We start from the raw sequence: 17529 nt of genomic DNA, 5'->3' as shown, positions 1-17529 counted from the left end.
AGCATTTAATAAAGCAACGAAATATTTAAAAAGAAGAACAAAGTTGGAGGACTCACACCACTTAATTTCAAGACATAATTTAAAGCTAGAATAATCAAGACAGATCATTACTGGGGAAATAATAGCCACATAAATCAATGGAACAGAATAAAGAGGCCAGAAATAGATCTACACAAATAAAGTCAACTGATTATTGACAAAAGCACAAAGATTTAATGGAAAAAGGCAAATTTTCCCACAAAGGTACTAAAACAATTGAGTATCCATCCACATGCAAAAAATTGAACCTAGGTATAAACCTCACAACTTGAAATTAACTCACAATAGGCAGTAGACTGAACAATATTCTAAATTAAAACATAGGAGGAAATTGGAGTAATATTTGGTATTGAGGTCCGTTTTTAGATACAACACTATAAATTGTTGTAAGAATTTTCCTTAGTTCAGCTAAAGATGGAGTGCTTGTCTATCCCACAGCCATGAAAATTTAGGCTCACAAATGGCTTACAGCATGAGTAAAGCACCATTGTATTGGGTGAAAAGGGAAAAAAAGAGGGAAACAGGGATTCTCACAAGGCCAAATTCCCTCCACTAGAGTGCTTCCTGCCTGGCAGTTTGAATCCCACACAGGAAGAAGAGGGGCCAGGCTCCTGGCTGCTGCAAATGTCCTGAACTTCCTGAAGCTCCACCTCAGTGGGCAGGCTGGTAGGAGTTTTTGCAGGGACCCCGTCCCACCTGGCTGTCTCATTCCCCTCTCTAAAGAAGTACATCTAACTGCCATTAGAATAAGAATAAGAACAAAGACCAATCTTAAATGCTTCCTGCTGAAAGGGGTGCTGTCTTGGGGAAATGGGAGTCAGAGCTCCTTCAGAGGCTGATCTAAGGGTTCCCAGCAGAAGGGGCCATTGTCAGAGGCTCCAGTTGCATGACTGTTTGGAGTTTGATGGCCTGAAGGCAAGAACAGCCAAATGGGGTTATTATAAAACATGTATCAAAACAAAACAAGTTGAGGGGTAAGGATAGCTCAAAAATTCTGAGGCCTTTTACCAGTTTGCACAGAAAGAGGGAGGCCAAAAGCCCAATTGGTTAAAAAGAGCTTTACTCGTTTGCCAACATGTCAGACTTCTGGGTTCCCTTCCCCTAAGCCCAATCCTAAGCCAACCAATTTAAGGTTTGGCAGATAACTCTTTCCAATTTGGAGGATGCATCTGAGAGGGGTGTCCCATAATATGGAGAACCAATTACCTATTAGTGAAGAGAGAATAGAGGAGGAAAAAGGAATAAAAAGGTGTTTGTTCAAAGGAGTCCCAGGGGTTCGGGATGCATTCTAAAGGGGTATAGACTGAAAAGGAATGGCTACCCATCTAGAAAGAGGGGAGTAGTTGTCCCTGGTTCCTTCTCTTCCTGGAAGATACCCAGAGTATGTGAGGGAGAGAGGAAAGAGAGTCCTATTTCTGTCTTCCATCCTTGCATTCCTGAATTCCGGTGATCTTGGTAGGTGTTGCCATGAGTACCAAGGCGGCTTGCAGCCATGAAGGAGGGGGACCTAGAGAATAGGAATTATCTGCTCTCACTTATGTCTCTTTTCCATCTACTGTCAGTAGCCTTGGAGTTCTCTAGACCTCATTTATGCCATGGATATTAAAGTGGCCTTTATCCATGAAATAGGAAGCTTGGGGTTGGCTTAATCAGCAGGAATCAGCTACGCTTACCTGTGCTGTGCCTTTTAACCTCTATTGTCATCTGCCTCTGGATTCCTTAGATCCAGTTTTTTTCCCTAGGGCTTTGACCCAAACCTTGGAATTGAGTCTGGGACAAAATGTAGTTTGGTTGGGGGTTGCATGGACTCCTTATCATAAGCTGAATGCTAAGGTGCAACTTTGGAACCGAGTCCTCCTCCAACAAAGGAGAGGAAAAGGTGTTTTGTGACACAATCAGATAACTGGTGACTATAGTTATGCTTGCTACGATTTGTGTGCATGGTACTTGACTTTGGTTAGCTCTCTTGGTTTTACTTTTCCAAAAGGAAACCTCTGGGTGATGGGCTTTCTATTTATTCCCTATTTATCTCATCACCTGGCAGAATTTGCAGGATATTTGCTCAGAACTAGAATATTGATCCAGATTTCTACATTACCCATCCCTCTTGTTCTTTCTGTAGAGCATCCAGAGATTTCTCATAGTTTCACAGGAAAAAGCAGGGTTAGTCTAAAACGCAGGTAAAACTTAAAAACAGCTAATGAGGTTAGAATTTAATGGCAACTATATGATAAGTTTGAAATATAATTTCTGTCTCTCCAGTCCTCATTTTTGTTAAAAAATTATCATAAGACTGAATGGTTTGCAAAATAGACTTTAGTCTTATACTTGGCCTGATTATTTGCATGAAGTGCAGCAAGAACAATTATTTTTACATAGGCCTTTTGGATTGGCTTTAACGGAAGTTTGTTCCACAAGGAGTCTCAAGTAAGAACTGTTACAGTTGAGCCCAACCATGGGTTTGTATTCTCAAACACCTGTGAGTTGGGTGTTTCTCTCCTGTTAAGGTCCCAAGATAAACTTGGAGCTCCTAGATCTCTTAGCAAGTGACATTCTTTACTGACCACAGGTCAGGAACCCTGTACAGAGACTATGTAGATGAGGTAAGAGGCCAGTTTCCCCACTGGGCTTTTATTGGGTCTGCAAGTCAAGATTAACTCCTTAAAGTAAAACATACCCTTCCAATCAAAGCCCTGGTAAAATAACCAATTATTCCAATTGTGTCCTGTTGCAAAAGAAAAATGTACTCTTATTGCTCTGATGCAAACAACTGTATTGCCATAAGTTAAGAATACTCATAGATAGTTTCCAGATTCCAGAGGAAGCAGGCAGAGAGAAAAAAACACACTCCAAATTTTGGTCACAGGAGTGTATACCTTACTTAATTATTAAAGACCATAAATAGCTCAAAATAAGATCCCTTTATGTAAAACAAAACAAGGATCAGCAATATTCCAAGCAAGTCAAAAAGATTTGCTTCAGCTTCCTGAGTTCAGTTCATTTAGTTAACTGTTGTTTTGCTTGATATTTGTGAGCATTTCAGCTCTTCATAGGTCCTGTACATTTTTCTGTATTCTAATGTCATAATATCCAAATTTATCAGAAGCCTGTATTTGAGAGTGCCTGTCAAAGTCCTACAGCTTATTATAAGCCATGTTTTAAAAAGGATTATAACAAGATTAAAACTGTCTCTGAATAGCAAAATGCAAGGGTAGTTACAGTTAGAAACATAATTGACAAAGGAGTTTGGTTATCTCTGTGGTTTACAATAAGTTAACATAACAACCTTAATTATAATTGGTAGCCTATACTCAGACATTAGAATTTTAGAAATCTCATAAAATTTTGTAACATATATTAGCATTATTCACAATAATATAACCTAGAGAAGAATTGAGCATCATTTTGGCAATCCCCTGTTCCTAAACATGTAAAATAATCCTGTTTACCTCTCTTTTCGGGACACTTCAGGGGCCCTCTGAAGTATTTTAAAAGCTAGGTGCCAGGCAAGACAATTTTAAAACTGAAGTTTGATTTTGGGAAGGCTAGGTGTTCAAGGTTTAAAACACTTGATATTATGAAATAGAATTCCAGATGACCATAAGTTATTTATTTTGCCAAAATGTTGACTCAGAAATTTTAAAGAAGAAAAACCTTACATAGCCCTTTACAAATTTTGCCAGAGAGCAGATTAGTACCTTGGGGAAACCTTGTTATGATTTTATTTCAATGTTCAATTTAGAGAAAAACCATGTAATACCCTTTTTTTTAATTTAGTCAATGTGTTCAAATAGAGAACCTCTTCTGCAAGATTAATTTCCACAATCCTTCCACCACTTCTTTGAACCTTCAGTTTTTCCTAATTTAACTGAACACAATCCTTTAACACTAGGCAAAAGTTTACATTTCCACATCTCCATATAACTTTTCACTACAAAACACATTTCGCTTTCCTTACACATCTTGCATGTAAATCTATTACTAGTACTTTCAATTAAATCCTAGCAATTTTTAACTTTAAGGTAAAACTTGGTAAGCTGCTTAAATTGTGTGCTAAGTGCAGCCACAGTTTGCCTTTTTAGTTAAGGATGTGGTAAGTTCCATATATCCCCAGTCCTTACCAGTTGTGAAGCCGGCAAGTCAAATAGTTCTCAAAAGCCAAAAAGTGGTTTGTAACCTCAAAGCACTTAGCAAACCTTGAATCTGACCTGCATTTTAACAATAGTCTTTAGGTCTATTTTTATTTTTCAAAGATTAAAGTCACATGAGCTGAAAGGTACCACAGCTTTTACCTTCCCTTAAAAAAAGCATTTGATCCAAGCACTTGTCTTTCTTTAGGCAAAGTTAATTGGAGCTCTTTTTATAGACATTTCACACAACACACACAGAGACAGGCAGAAGAAAACCCAGTCCTCACAATATCCCAGTCCCCACAAGATCCTTTTACACAACCGAAACTTTACAGAGAGTACAAACATTGATAGTTGGAGGGCCTGGCTTAGTAAAAATGTCTTCTACAAGGAAAAAAAAATTAAAGGTTAACTGCTGATGAGATAGAGAAAGAGAAGAAAAAAAAACAGTTCAAAAATGCCTGGAGAAAAACCTCTTATTCTTTTGCAACTGGTTCCTCCACCAGGGAGAAAAATTTAAGCATAATTACTATTCGATAGAGTTAAACCTCTTGGTGAGGGAAGGGGAAGGCTGCAGCAGCAATGTGTGGTTGGAAACCAGGCAGCCAGCTGTACAGGACCCTTGGGCCCTGCATCCCAGCCCTGGTGGGAATGGGATAGTGGCAGGAAGCTGCTGCTCACTGGTGGGTCCTGAAAAAGGAAGGAAAAGGCCATGAAAAAGCCTGGGACTGACACAGGGTGGAGGCATGGTTTCCTCCACCCTGAGAAGTCCAAGAATGAAAAGGCTTAGAAGCAGCAGTAAGAGGTTTTGAGTCCCCATTTCACTCACCACTTCTTGAGCCCCACATTGGGCGCCAAAAATGTTGCAAGACTTTTCCTTAGTTCAACTAAAGATGGGGTGCTTGTTGGTCCCATGGCCATGAAAATTTACAGACGGCTTAAAGCATAAATAAAGCAGGGTTTTATTGTGTGAAAATGGAAAGAAAGAGGGAAACAGGGACTCTCATAAGGCCAGAGTCCCTCAAGTAGAGTGCATCCTGCCCAGCAGTTTGAATCCCAGGTTTCACACAGGAAGAAGAGGGGCCGCGCCCCTCCCTGCTGCAAATGTCCTGAACTTCCCAAGGCTCTACCTCTGTGGGAAGGCTGGTTGGAGTTTTCAGGGAACCCCTCCCACCTGGTTGTCTCAAAATTATACAATCCACGAAAGAGCAATTTGAAAAGTTGGGCTTTATTACTAACTTTGCTCTGTGAAAGACCCTTGGAGAAAATATTTGCAAATGACATGTCTAGAAAAGGACTTATGTCTAGGGGATACAAAGATCTCTTAAAACCTAACAAGAAGGCCAGGCACAGTGGTGCACACCTGTAATCCCAGCACTTTGGAAGGCTGAGATGGGCATATCGTGAGGTCAGGAGTTTGAGACCGGCCTTACCAACATGGTGAAACCCCATCTCTACTAAAAATATAAAAATTAGCCAGGCATGGTGGCACATGCCTGTAATCCCAGCTACTCAGGAGGATGAGGCAGGAGAATCACTTGAACCCAAGAGGCAGAGGTTGCATTGAGCTGAGATTGGTGCCAGTGTACTCCAGCCTGGGCAACAGAGTGAGACTCTGTCTCAAAAAACAAACAAACCAAAAAACAAGAAAAAAAGAAAAAACTAACAAGAAGAAAACAAATAAAAATTTTAAAATGGACAAAAGATGGCAACAAATATTTCACCATAGAAGAATACAAGACAAACAGATGACAAACAAGCATACGAAATAAAAGTACCTAACATCATTTGTCATAAAGGAAATGCAAATTAAAACAATGAAATAACTTTATATCTTTATTAGAATGACTAGAATTTAAAATATTTGAAAATACCAATTGCTGGAGAGGATAGAACAATATAATTCTCATTCATTGCTGGTGGGAATGTAAAATGGTACAGACACTTTGGAAGACAGTTTGGTAGTTTCTTATAAAGTCAAAAATAGTCTTACAATGCAATTCATCAATCACACTAAAAAGTATTTACCCAACTATTCCAAAATATTATAGTCACACAAAAAACCTGTACATAAATGTTGATAGCAGCTTTACTCAAGATTACCAAAAAATAGAAGCAACCAAGTTGTTTTTCAAGAGGTTAGTGGAAAAACAAACTGTGGTACATACATACAATTGAATACCATTCAGTGATTTAAAAGGAATGAACTACCACTCTGCACGATACAATGGATACATCTTAAATGCATATTACTATGTAAAAGGAGCCAGTGTGAAAACACCACATTTTGTATGATTCTGTTTGTATGACATGCTGGAAAATGTAAAACTTTGTAGAAGGAAAAAAAATTTTGTCTTCTAGGGATTTGTAGAGGGGATACTTTTGAATAAACTCTTGTGGGATTTTTGTTTTTTGTTTTGTTTTGTTTTTAGAGCTTTGAAAATATTCTGCACGATGCTATACTGGCATTTACATGATATTATTCATTTGTCAAAACCCCTAAAACTTTAAGCTCAAAGTTTGAGACAATGTATGCAAATTTAAAAAATAAATTGGGACATTGACAGATCCCAGGATAAGATGCATACTGTGACAAAATAATGTAACTGTGTTTCAAATATATGATGTAATCTCATTGAGAAGGGTGAGGTTAGGGGAGATACTAAGCAACTCTGAAAATTTCTGGAGACTTTAAGACTAAAGACAACAGGAACTGTATATAAGCATTGTCCTCCAGTTGGCAAAGTTGTTTCTTTACTGTTAATAATTCTGGAATTACTAAAGTTATACTTTAGGATCAGATAAATCAGTAAATGGATTGCAAATGGTGGAAGCCAGACTTCTCACTGTTGGAGTGATTGTTAAATGTAACCAAGGGGTGAAGGCTAGAGTGAGCCATGAGATACTGGGTTAGCGTTGGAGACATTCGTATGAACTTAGGATTAACCTAACATAGCTACAGATGGGAAAATAGAAAACCAGTTACAGATAAATGTGTATACAAGGGCTAGTATACACACACATAGTTCCAAAATCTGTTGCCAAGGGATCCTAGAAGCAACAACACCCAAGTCATTATGAGTAAATACACCCATTGCCCGGATCTTTGTTTCTAATACTCCTCTGCAATCAAAGAAATCAGTCATCTTGAAATAAATGTCTGATTGTAAAACCAGAACAGGAAATACACAGGATAATCCTAGGGGTATTGTCAAAGTGAAAGGAAATGTTGAAAAAAAGAAAAAAGAAACTACTGAAGCATGTCAAAGGGACCTAGGAGCTGACTGAAAGAGTTGAATTGCCAAATTTGGAAAGTTTGAGCAGCAAAATCAATAATGTAGTATTAGATTATAACCTAAAGCATAAAATAAATATCTAAAAGTTCATATTGACAAAACTAAATGACTGAATAAATGAATAAAAGAAAATCGATTTCTCATTTAGAAAAATTCCATACATGTTATGTTGGTATTGCCCCCTCAAGGAGGTGGACTATAACTCTTCACCCTAAATATGAGCTATGCATAGTGACTTTGTTCCAAATAATACAGTATAGAAGGTTGTGAGGGAGACTTTACAGTGAAGAAACTTACCAGTACCTCAGCCAGCTGAAGATGATTAGTATCAATGGTGATAACTCATGTTGATAATATATATCTATGATATAATATGATGAGAATAGTACTTTACCTCTGTGGTCTTCCTCTCCCTAAAACCTATAACTCCACTCTAATCATAAGAACATATCAGACAAATCCCTGTTGAAAAACATTATCTATAAATGCCTGACCCATATTCCTTAAAACTCAAAGTTCTAGGTCAAAGAAATCAGAGAAAGCATCACAGCTGAGAAAAGCCTAAGGAGGCATGATAATATGTAATATGGTATCTTGGATGGGATCCTGAAACAGAAGAAAACATTAGATAAAAACTAAGAAAATCTGAGTAAAATATGATGTTTTATTAATACTAATGTATCAATATCACTCCTTAGTTTTGTCTTATCTTTCATACTAATGTAAGGTCTTAACAATAGCCAAACTATGTGTATGTTACACATGAACTCTATAAACTATTTTTTTAATTTTCTATAAATATAAAACTATCCTAAAATAAAAGCTTATGTAACCAAAAGCAAGCAACAACTGATGCTACATCTGAAAAGCAAGCAAGCAAACAAACAAACAAACAAACAAAGCTATGTGGTTCTTTGTTGTCCCAAAAGTATAGGAAACTATTAATGGACAGTCCTTGATCCCAAATTTTCTTCCTAAATTTAAGTTATAGTTAAAGGCATCATTTTATAATTTTTCTATTGGGATCTTTGCTGGAATAAAGCCTAGAAACAAATAAACACTTTTTTATTAAATAATAAGTACTGAGAGTTTCTGAAACATTTTTTCTTCAGAATAGAAATGTTATTACCACTCCAACTTGATAACAGCTTCTCTTTTTTTTTTCTTTTTTCTTCCCAAGGATTAATTCATGGTGAGTAGTGTTACATTCTCTTCTTTAGGCACATCAAGGAGCCCTTTCTATTACAGTATATCAAGTATCTAGTTCAATGCTCAATAAATTTTTTCAAGTATAGCTTGTAATAAATGGAAAGTAGAATGAATTTTATTAACCATCCCATATGTATTTTTTTCTAAGAATCTGGAGTAGGAGGACAATTTGGAAGGCACACATAAATCTTATAAATGTATTGGTAGAGAACCAGTGAGCACTGCTATCAAACAGAGCATTTCTTATAAATTGATGATCTTCAAGTAGAGGGATGTGCTGAGTGCCTGGAATGATAGCCTGAATATTATCCTCACTGCCCTTATAATAGTTTTCAGGGCTATTCACATGTGGAATCATTTGAAAACATTATCAAATAATTATGTTTTTAAAATATGTTGGATTTCATATTAGAGAGATATCACTTTAATTCACAATTATCTTTAGGGTTTCAGCATTACCCGAATTCTAGATATTTTAGTAAAATTCAAAATCAGTTTTAAATGGAATCAAAATGTCGTGACTAGTTAATAGAGATTAATAGAAAGCCCTAGATCAGCTCAATTAAGTATAACTATTAATAAAGAAAAGAACAATGAAACTCAGGACATGTGTTCTGGTACTGTAAGTAGACAGCAGATATGTAAGGAACAACTTGAATAATACATTCCTATCAATAGTCACAGGAAGAAAAGATCTTTCATGTCCAAGTGAAACACAGAAAATGATTGACCATGAATAATTATTAATGCTCCTTTTCATTCAAAGATAACATGTTCTTATGAAAGGATCCACCTGTTTTTTTAAAATAATTTTGAAGTATTTTAAAATAAAATATAATGCCACAAATATTTTAGGACACCAGAATTATATACATTTACTATACTTGTTGTTGTGGCCGGCAGGGGGGCGGTGGTGGGCAGGTTGCAAACGTTAGACACTATATATCTGAGTGTATGTGTATATGTATTTGTGTGTGCAGGTATCACAATTTCGAATAAAATTTATTTTAAAAATAAACATATGCAATGATATCATATCTCTGGTTTTGCAGTCCACAAATTGCCAAGGGTCTATTATTTTGCCAGGCATCATTCTAGGTGCTTAGACTATATAAAGGAATAGAACAGACAAAAATATCTGCCTTATTTCCTTATGGAGTTTACTTTAATTATTAATAATAATGTTAATATTCTAGTATAATGTTGTACATGAAAGGAGGCCAAAAGCAGACACACTACAAATAATTAATTTAATAAACAAGTATATTATATGTTAGGAGGTGATAACTGCTGTTGAAAATATTTTTTAAGCAGAACAGAGTAAGGGATATTTAGAAAACAAGGGGGTAGGGGAATGTGTTCAAAGTTTAAACTGGTCATTCATAGCAGCTGTTATCAAGAAAACGATTTTAAGTAAGGACTTGAAGAAAACCAGGAAGCTAGCCATATGGATATTTGTACTAAGGAAGTTCCAGGCGGCAGTAACATCCAACACTATAGCACCAAATCAGGATAATGCTGTGGGATCCAGGAACCACAGAAAGACCAGTGTGGTTTGAGCAGAGTAAGCAAGGTAAATTATATTGGGAATGAAGTTGAGCGTAACAGAGTTCATGCATGGTGCTAGAGGCAATTTAAGAAACTTTCCATTCTACTCTGTGTTAAATGGAAGACATTGAAATGTTTAGAGCAAAGAAATGGCATGATTTGACTCATAATTTACAAACATTATTAATAATCTTATTGATCTTTTAGGATTTGGACTATAGGAGAGCAAAGGTAGAAGCAGGGAACCGAGCTAAGAAGCTAAATTGCTGTAATGAAGGCAATAGTCATTTAGGAGAGTAGTTGGAATGGAGATGACAAGATGTGGTCAAATTCAGGATCCATACATAAGGCAGAGACAGCAGGATTTACTGACATTTTATTAAGATGTGAAACATGACAGAAATCAAAGATAATTGCAAAAAAAATTTTAACCTCATCAATAGAAACAATAGAGTTTCCATTATATCAAATGAAAAAGAAAACTTCTCGTTTCCCAAAAGCAACAGGGACTTCTGATGTCTAGTCTGGCACATAAGGAGTTTGGAAGTCATCACTCTGTCTTAACAAGAAAAAAGCAGAACAAACTGGAAGATCAACAACTCTTCTCAGATCTGTCAGAGAAGTGATGTCAAAAGCAAGTCACTGTCCCCTAAAATGGGAGAAAAAGACAGGTGAATACAGACAACAACCCATGCACAGGAACCTCTGCAGGAACCAGTACCAGGATAGGAAAATCTAAACTCCTACTGAACATTTGCTGAAGGCTTAGTGTGGACAAGTCTGGCTTAAAGGAGTCTCTGCACTTTTGTGAGCTGTAAATCCAGGAGCTCTATGAGGTTTGAGGAGGAAAAAAGTGAACATTTTGAAATATACCAGAGTATTCTCCTTTTTTTATCAAGGCCTGCCCTCAAGAGAAACTATTTTATCAGAATTTAACCTATTGTGGCAGGGCGCGGTGGCTCACGCTTGTAATCCCAGCACTTCGGGAGGCCGAGGCGGGCGGATCACAAGGTCAGGAGATCGAGACCACGGTGAAACCCCGTCTCTACTAAAAATACAAAAAATTAGCCGGGCGTGGTGGCGGGCGCCTGTAGTCCCAGCTACTCGGAGAGGCTGAGGCAGGAGAACGGCGTGAACCCGGGAGGCGGAGCTTGCAGTGAGCCGAGATTCTGCCACTGCACTCTAGCCTGGGCGACAGAGCAAGACTCTGTCTCTAAAAAAAAAAAATAAATAAACAAAAAAATAAATAAATAAATAAATAAATAAATAAATAAAAATTAAAAAAAAAGAAGAACTTAACCTATTGGGCTTTTATCAGAGCCTAAATAACCTAAGGGGAAGAGAAGTACCCAATTCCAACCTCCTCTACTCATCCTATTCCACTTAAGGGAAATAATAAGACTTAATGTTAGACCTGTGGAATACTTTCCCTTGCCCCATACTTTATGACCACATTCCTAAAGTCTTGTTTGCCTGTTTCTTTTACCCAGTCTATTATGTCTGGCTTTCAAAAAATTACAAGGCATGCTAAAAGGCAATAAAAACAAACTACCCAGTTTGAAGAGACAGAGGAACCATCAGAACCAGACATGTCAGGGATGTTGGAATTATTAGATAGAGACTTTAAAACAACTGTGATTAACACATCAAGGGCTTAATGGAAAAAGTAGGCAACATGATGGGCAATGTAAGCTGAGAGATAAAAAAATTAAAGAGTCAAAGAAATGTTAATGATTAATAACACTAAGGCAGAAATGAAGAATGCCTTTGAATGGCACATTAATATACTGGGCATGGCTGAAGAAAGAATCTCTGATCTTTAGGGTATATCAATAGTAACTTTCAAAACTTTAAAGCAAAGGAGAACAGATGGCAAAAACAGAATAGAATATCCAAAACGTGGGACAACTATACAAGGTGTAACACATGTATAATGAGAATATAGGAAGAAGCAGAAAGAGAGAAAGAGACAGAAGAAATACTTAGTGCAATAATAACTGAGATTTTCTCAAAATTATTGCCAGGCACAAAACCACAAATTCAGGGATCCAAGAGAATGCCAAGCAGAATAAATGAGACACAACACAAAACTACACTGGACAGGAAATCAAAGACAAATAAAAAAATTTGAACAAAGCCATAGGGGAGTAGGGAGCCCCTTACATAAAGAAGAACAAAGATGAGAATTACATCTGACTTCTCAGCAAAGCTATGGGAAGGGAGATTTGGTAAAATTAAGACTGTAGATTCAAATAGTTTGAGTTTGAGATGTCTATCAAACTCCAAGTGAAAATGTTCAATAGTCAGATAGATTCAGAAATTTGTAGTGTAGGAGAGATCTCTGCTTGAAATAAACATTTAGGAGTCAATGTCATGTAGACAACACTTGAAGCTACCAGAGTGGATAAGATCACTGAGAGAGTAAGTATTCATAGAGAGGAGAAAACAAGGCTGATCTCTGAGGCAAACTAACTTGACACTTTCAAAGTAAAAAGAAGGAGCAGCCAAAGAGCCTGAGAGTGACTGGTAAAGCAGAAGAAAACCCAAGAAACCTGGTGTCCTAAAAGCCAACTGAAGAGTATGTAGCAAGGAAAAAAGGATCAGTTGTTAGCATGTGGCTAGTAAGTAAATTACGATGGGAACTGAGAATCTACTATTGGATTTAGCTGGTCGAAGGTCATTGTTGACCTCATGGAGAGAAATTTTGATGGAGCTGTAGGGACGAAAGCCTAACTGGAGTGAGATTAAAATAAAGTGAAAAGAAACATAGTGAGTTTAAATAATTTGCTTAAGGAATTTATTGGGAGCTGATGAGGAAATAAATTTCATTTATATTTTTTAATATGAGAGAAATATTAGCATTCCAGTGAAGAGTGAAAATTTGAAAAAAATTGCTGGAATGATGCCAGAGGAGATAGGCATAAATTAATTAATATTACTTACTCTGATACCCATATTGAAAAGAAGCCTCTGTTACTTAACACAATAGAAGTTTAGTTATTGTTCACTCCACTCTCTCATGAGGGTATTCAGCAGGTTACTATTCATGCAAGTTGTCAAGGCATGGAGGCTCCTTCAATCCTGTGCCTCACTCTACCCATTAAGACCTAAGAGTTCTTTTTTGACACAACAAGTGATTAGAAAAAGACAGCATGGGGAAGACATACTTGCTAGTTAGTCACTTGCCCAAAAAGACACATATGACTTCTCCCCCCATTCCACTGGTGAAAACTAATAACATGGCTTTCACCTTGGTACAAGGGGAGTTAGGAAATACAATCTCAACCTGGGCAGAATTCTTACCAAATTATTTACTAAGGATAGAAAGCATGTATCTTGGTGATCTGCTAACCCTCTGTGCCACTGATGAAATCTAGTGTTGAAGTGAAATAATTGGCTTTAGATAGATCAAAGTCATCATCTCAATAATGGAAAAGGTGTTGTTTGGAATTTGAGAAATGCAGAGTGAACGGGCTCAAGAATATTGCATAATTGCCCGGTAGAGTTAATGGACCATTTGAGTTTCATGGGAATGTATTTCTAATGAAAACAATTAACAATTTTATGTGTTTTCTCCAGCCATGTTCAGCCGCATGGATATAGGTCGGTGAATAAGTGGTCAATTGAAATTAAATAGACTTAAGCAAATGCAGTGTAGCATAAGAGATGTAGGAGAATAAAAAACAATACAAAGTATATTTTTTGATTATTGTCCATAAAATTTAAACAAAACCGAGGGGATATTAAGAGGATGAAGAACAGTGAAAACTGATAGGATGAATGGATTATAGGGTGAATGGTCCAGCCAAAATCCTAGAAAGGAAAACAAATACACAAAAATAGAAACAAGACGCAAATTGTCAGAAAATGAGCTGCAAAGAATAAATGCTGCAGAGGGGCTACAGTTATTGGTAATGGGAATAGCTAGGGAGTGAGTGGTTCGGGTATGGTGGAAGACAAGATTATTTTAATAAAATTGAGGCCAGGTGGATGTAGTGTTATCTACACCAAGAATTATGACAGAAGTAATTGGAGAGTGATTCTGAGCTAGGGCATAACTCATGGAAAAATGAGGAGGAATGATGCAATTTGGAAGATAGCCATAATTGAAGAATAGAGGGTTTAACAATTAGATGGAATGAAATACAATGCTTGAGGGTTTTAGGAGGGTTAAGAGAAAATTCTCTCAAACGTGAAATGAAAACCCAAGGACATCTACCTTACTGCCATACCCAGTGGTACAAACTCTAAGAGGGAAAAAATATATGAGTAGGCTATAGGAGAAAGCATTCTTAGCAAAACTCATCACTATTTGGGATTTAAGGTCCAAAATTAATGACACATATGGGGGAGCATCATTCATATTTTTTGCAAGGCTAAATTAAAACAAAAATTTCTAATTGCACAGTACTGTTTCAAAAGTACAAAGGCAGGGACAATGGAATTTATATGGTATGTAACTAATTGTATACAGAACTGACAATTCCCAAATAATCATGAGGCAGTGACACTTATTGACTACACCTCTCCTATCATCACCAGTAAACTACAATTTGAGCCAAAACAGAGCTTAGTCATCCTTTTTGCAGGGCCTTTAACAGAAGCTGAAAATCAATCAATTGACTTGTGCAAATTGGCCTTGTAGCACAGCATTTTTTTTGCAGTGTATAATAATTAGTATTTCATTTTGACTATGCACATTAAGGAAGGATTTTTAAAAGGGGCACATGGCCGGGTGTGTTGGCTCATGCCTCTAATCCCAGCACTTTGGGAGGCGAAGGTGGGCAGATGACTTGAGGTCAGGAGTTCAGGCCCAGCCTGGACAGGATGGTGAAACCCTGTCTCTACTGAAAATACAAAAATTAGCCTGGCATGTTGGCACATGCCTGTAATACCAGCTACTTGGAAGGCTGAGGCAGGAGAATCAGAGGTTGCTGTGAGCCAAGATCATGCCATTGCACTCCAGCCTGGCAAACAAGAGTGAAACTCCATCTCAAAAAAAAAAAAAAAGAGGGCCACATGTATTTTAGTCTTTGTAATTAAAAGTTTGTGGGTTTTTTTGTTTTGACAGTGGAGTCAAAAATATTTTGACTTACTTACACATATGTTACACTACAAATATGAGCTACCACCATCAAATAACTCCTCACTTATAAGTAATTTCTCCCAGCTCAATCTTAACTGAGAATGCTACTATATTCTATGTATGTCCAATTATGTATATTTTTGGAGAACAAGGAAACTGTAGTATTGGGGGAACCTCCTCTCCCATATTTCAACGTAGGTTCTTACTATTTTCCCTAAGTGTTGGCTGGCTCAGAAATAAAGAGAAAGAGTACAAAGAGAGGAATTTTACAGCTGGGTCTCTGGTGGTGACATCACATATTGGTAGGACCATGATGCCCACATGAGCCACAAAACCAGCGGATTTTTATTAAGGACTTTAAAAGGGGAGGAGTGTACGAACAGGGAGTAGGTCACAAAGATCACATGCTTTAAAGGGCAATAAAAATCACAAGGCAAAGGGCAAAGCTAAGATCACAAGGCAAAGGGTGAAATCAAAAACTCCTGATAAGGGTCTTTGTTCAGCTGTGCACATATTGTCTTGATAAACAGAAAACAGGCTTCGAGAGCAGAGAACCAGTCTGACCTCAAATTTACCAGGGTGGGGTTTCTTCCCCACCCTAATAAACCTGAGGGTACTACAGGAACCCAGGGCGTATTTAAGTCCTTATTTCAACCGCAGAAGACAGACACTCCCAGAGCTGCCGTTTATAGATCTACCCCCAGAAATGCATTCCTTCCCCAGGGTATTACTTATTAATATTCCTTGCTGGGAAAAGAATTCAGTGATATCTTCCCTACTTGCACATCCGTTTATAGGCTCTATGCAAGAAGAAAAATATGGCTCTATTCTGCCCGATCCCGCAGGCAGTCAGACCTTATGGTTGTCTTCCCTTGTTCCCTAAAATCGCTGTTATTCTGTTTATTTTCAAGGTACACTTATTTCATATTGTTCAAACACACATGTTTTACAATCAGTTTATACAGTTTAACACAATAGCAGTCCTGAGGTGAGGTACATTCTCAGCTTACGAAGATAACAGGATTAAGAGATTAAAGTAAAGACAGGCATAAGGAATTGTAAGAGTATTATTTGAGAACTGATAAATGTCCATGAAATCCTCACAATTTATGTTCAGAGATTGCAGTAAAGACAGGTGTAAGAAATTATGAAAGTATTAATTTGGGGAACAGATAGATGTCCATGAAATCTTCACAATTTATGTTCCTCTGCCGTGGCTCCAGCCAGTCCCTTCGTTCGGGGTCTCTGAATTCCAGCAACACTGTAGTATTTCGATTCTTTTTTTAAAATAAAAAACTCAATGGAATTATAACATAATGAAGTTTATTATAATGATGCATGCCAAAAATGCACAAATCATAATTGAACAGCTTAAGGAATGAACAAACAAAAAAAAAAAGCAAAACTTCAGATTATTAGCACCCTAGAAGCTTTCCATGAACTCCATTCCAGTCATTATTATTCCCCCTTAAAGGTTACCAAAGTTTTGACTTTTTCCCTGAAATTTGGGTTTTAAACTTTATATAAGTAAAGTTACATTATAGTACAAATAAGCAGAATTAAGATGGCTCCCAATTCCATCTTTATGGTATTAAAGGCCTGTACAGTCCCATTGAGTGTAGCAAGGACTTGTGAATATAACAGGATTTTAATTCCTATGATTATGTTACTAATTAGTTGATTTTAAGTTATTCAAATAGGAGATTATATCTGATGAACTTGACTTAATCAGGTAGAACCTTAAGAGTGACTGAGCCGTTACTAAGAGAGAATTTCTAAACATTAAAGCCATAGGTGTTTTCCTCCCAACCTTGAAGAAGTACACTGCCTTCCTATAAGAAAGTGACTGAGGAGTTGAGAGTTGGCCGATAGCCAGCAAAAAAGGCTGGTCAACAGCTAGCAAGAACACATGGACCTCAGTTCTATAATTGCAAGGAACCGAATTCTGCCAAAGCTTGGATGAGTCTGAAAGAGTACTGCAAGCCCCAAATAAGATTGCAGTTCCAGCCAGCCTCTGGATTTCAGCCTGGTGACATCCTGAGCAAAGGATCCAGCTACCTATTCCCAAATTCTTGATTCATGGGAACTACAAAATAGTAAGTATAGGTTATTTTAAGATGCTAAATTTGTGACAATTTTTGTGTAGCAATGGAAAACTAGTAAATGTAACACATACCCTTTTGGTCGTGGCTTCTTTCAGTTACTATTATATTTGTGAGAA

Source organism: Nomascus leucogenys, chromosome 12 (genome assembly GCF_006542625.1).
Source record: "Nomascus leucogenys isolate Asia chromosome 12, Asia_NLE_v1, whole genome shotgun sequence".
Classification (NCBI taxonomy): Eukaryota; Metazoa; Chordata; class Mammalia; order Primates; family Hylobatidae; genus Nomascus; species Nomascus leucogenys.
The sequence above is the reverse complement of the archived record's forward strand: the minus strand, read 5'-3'. Positions refer to the sequence as shown.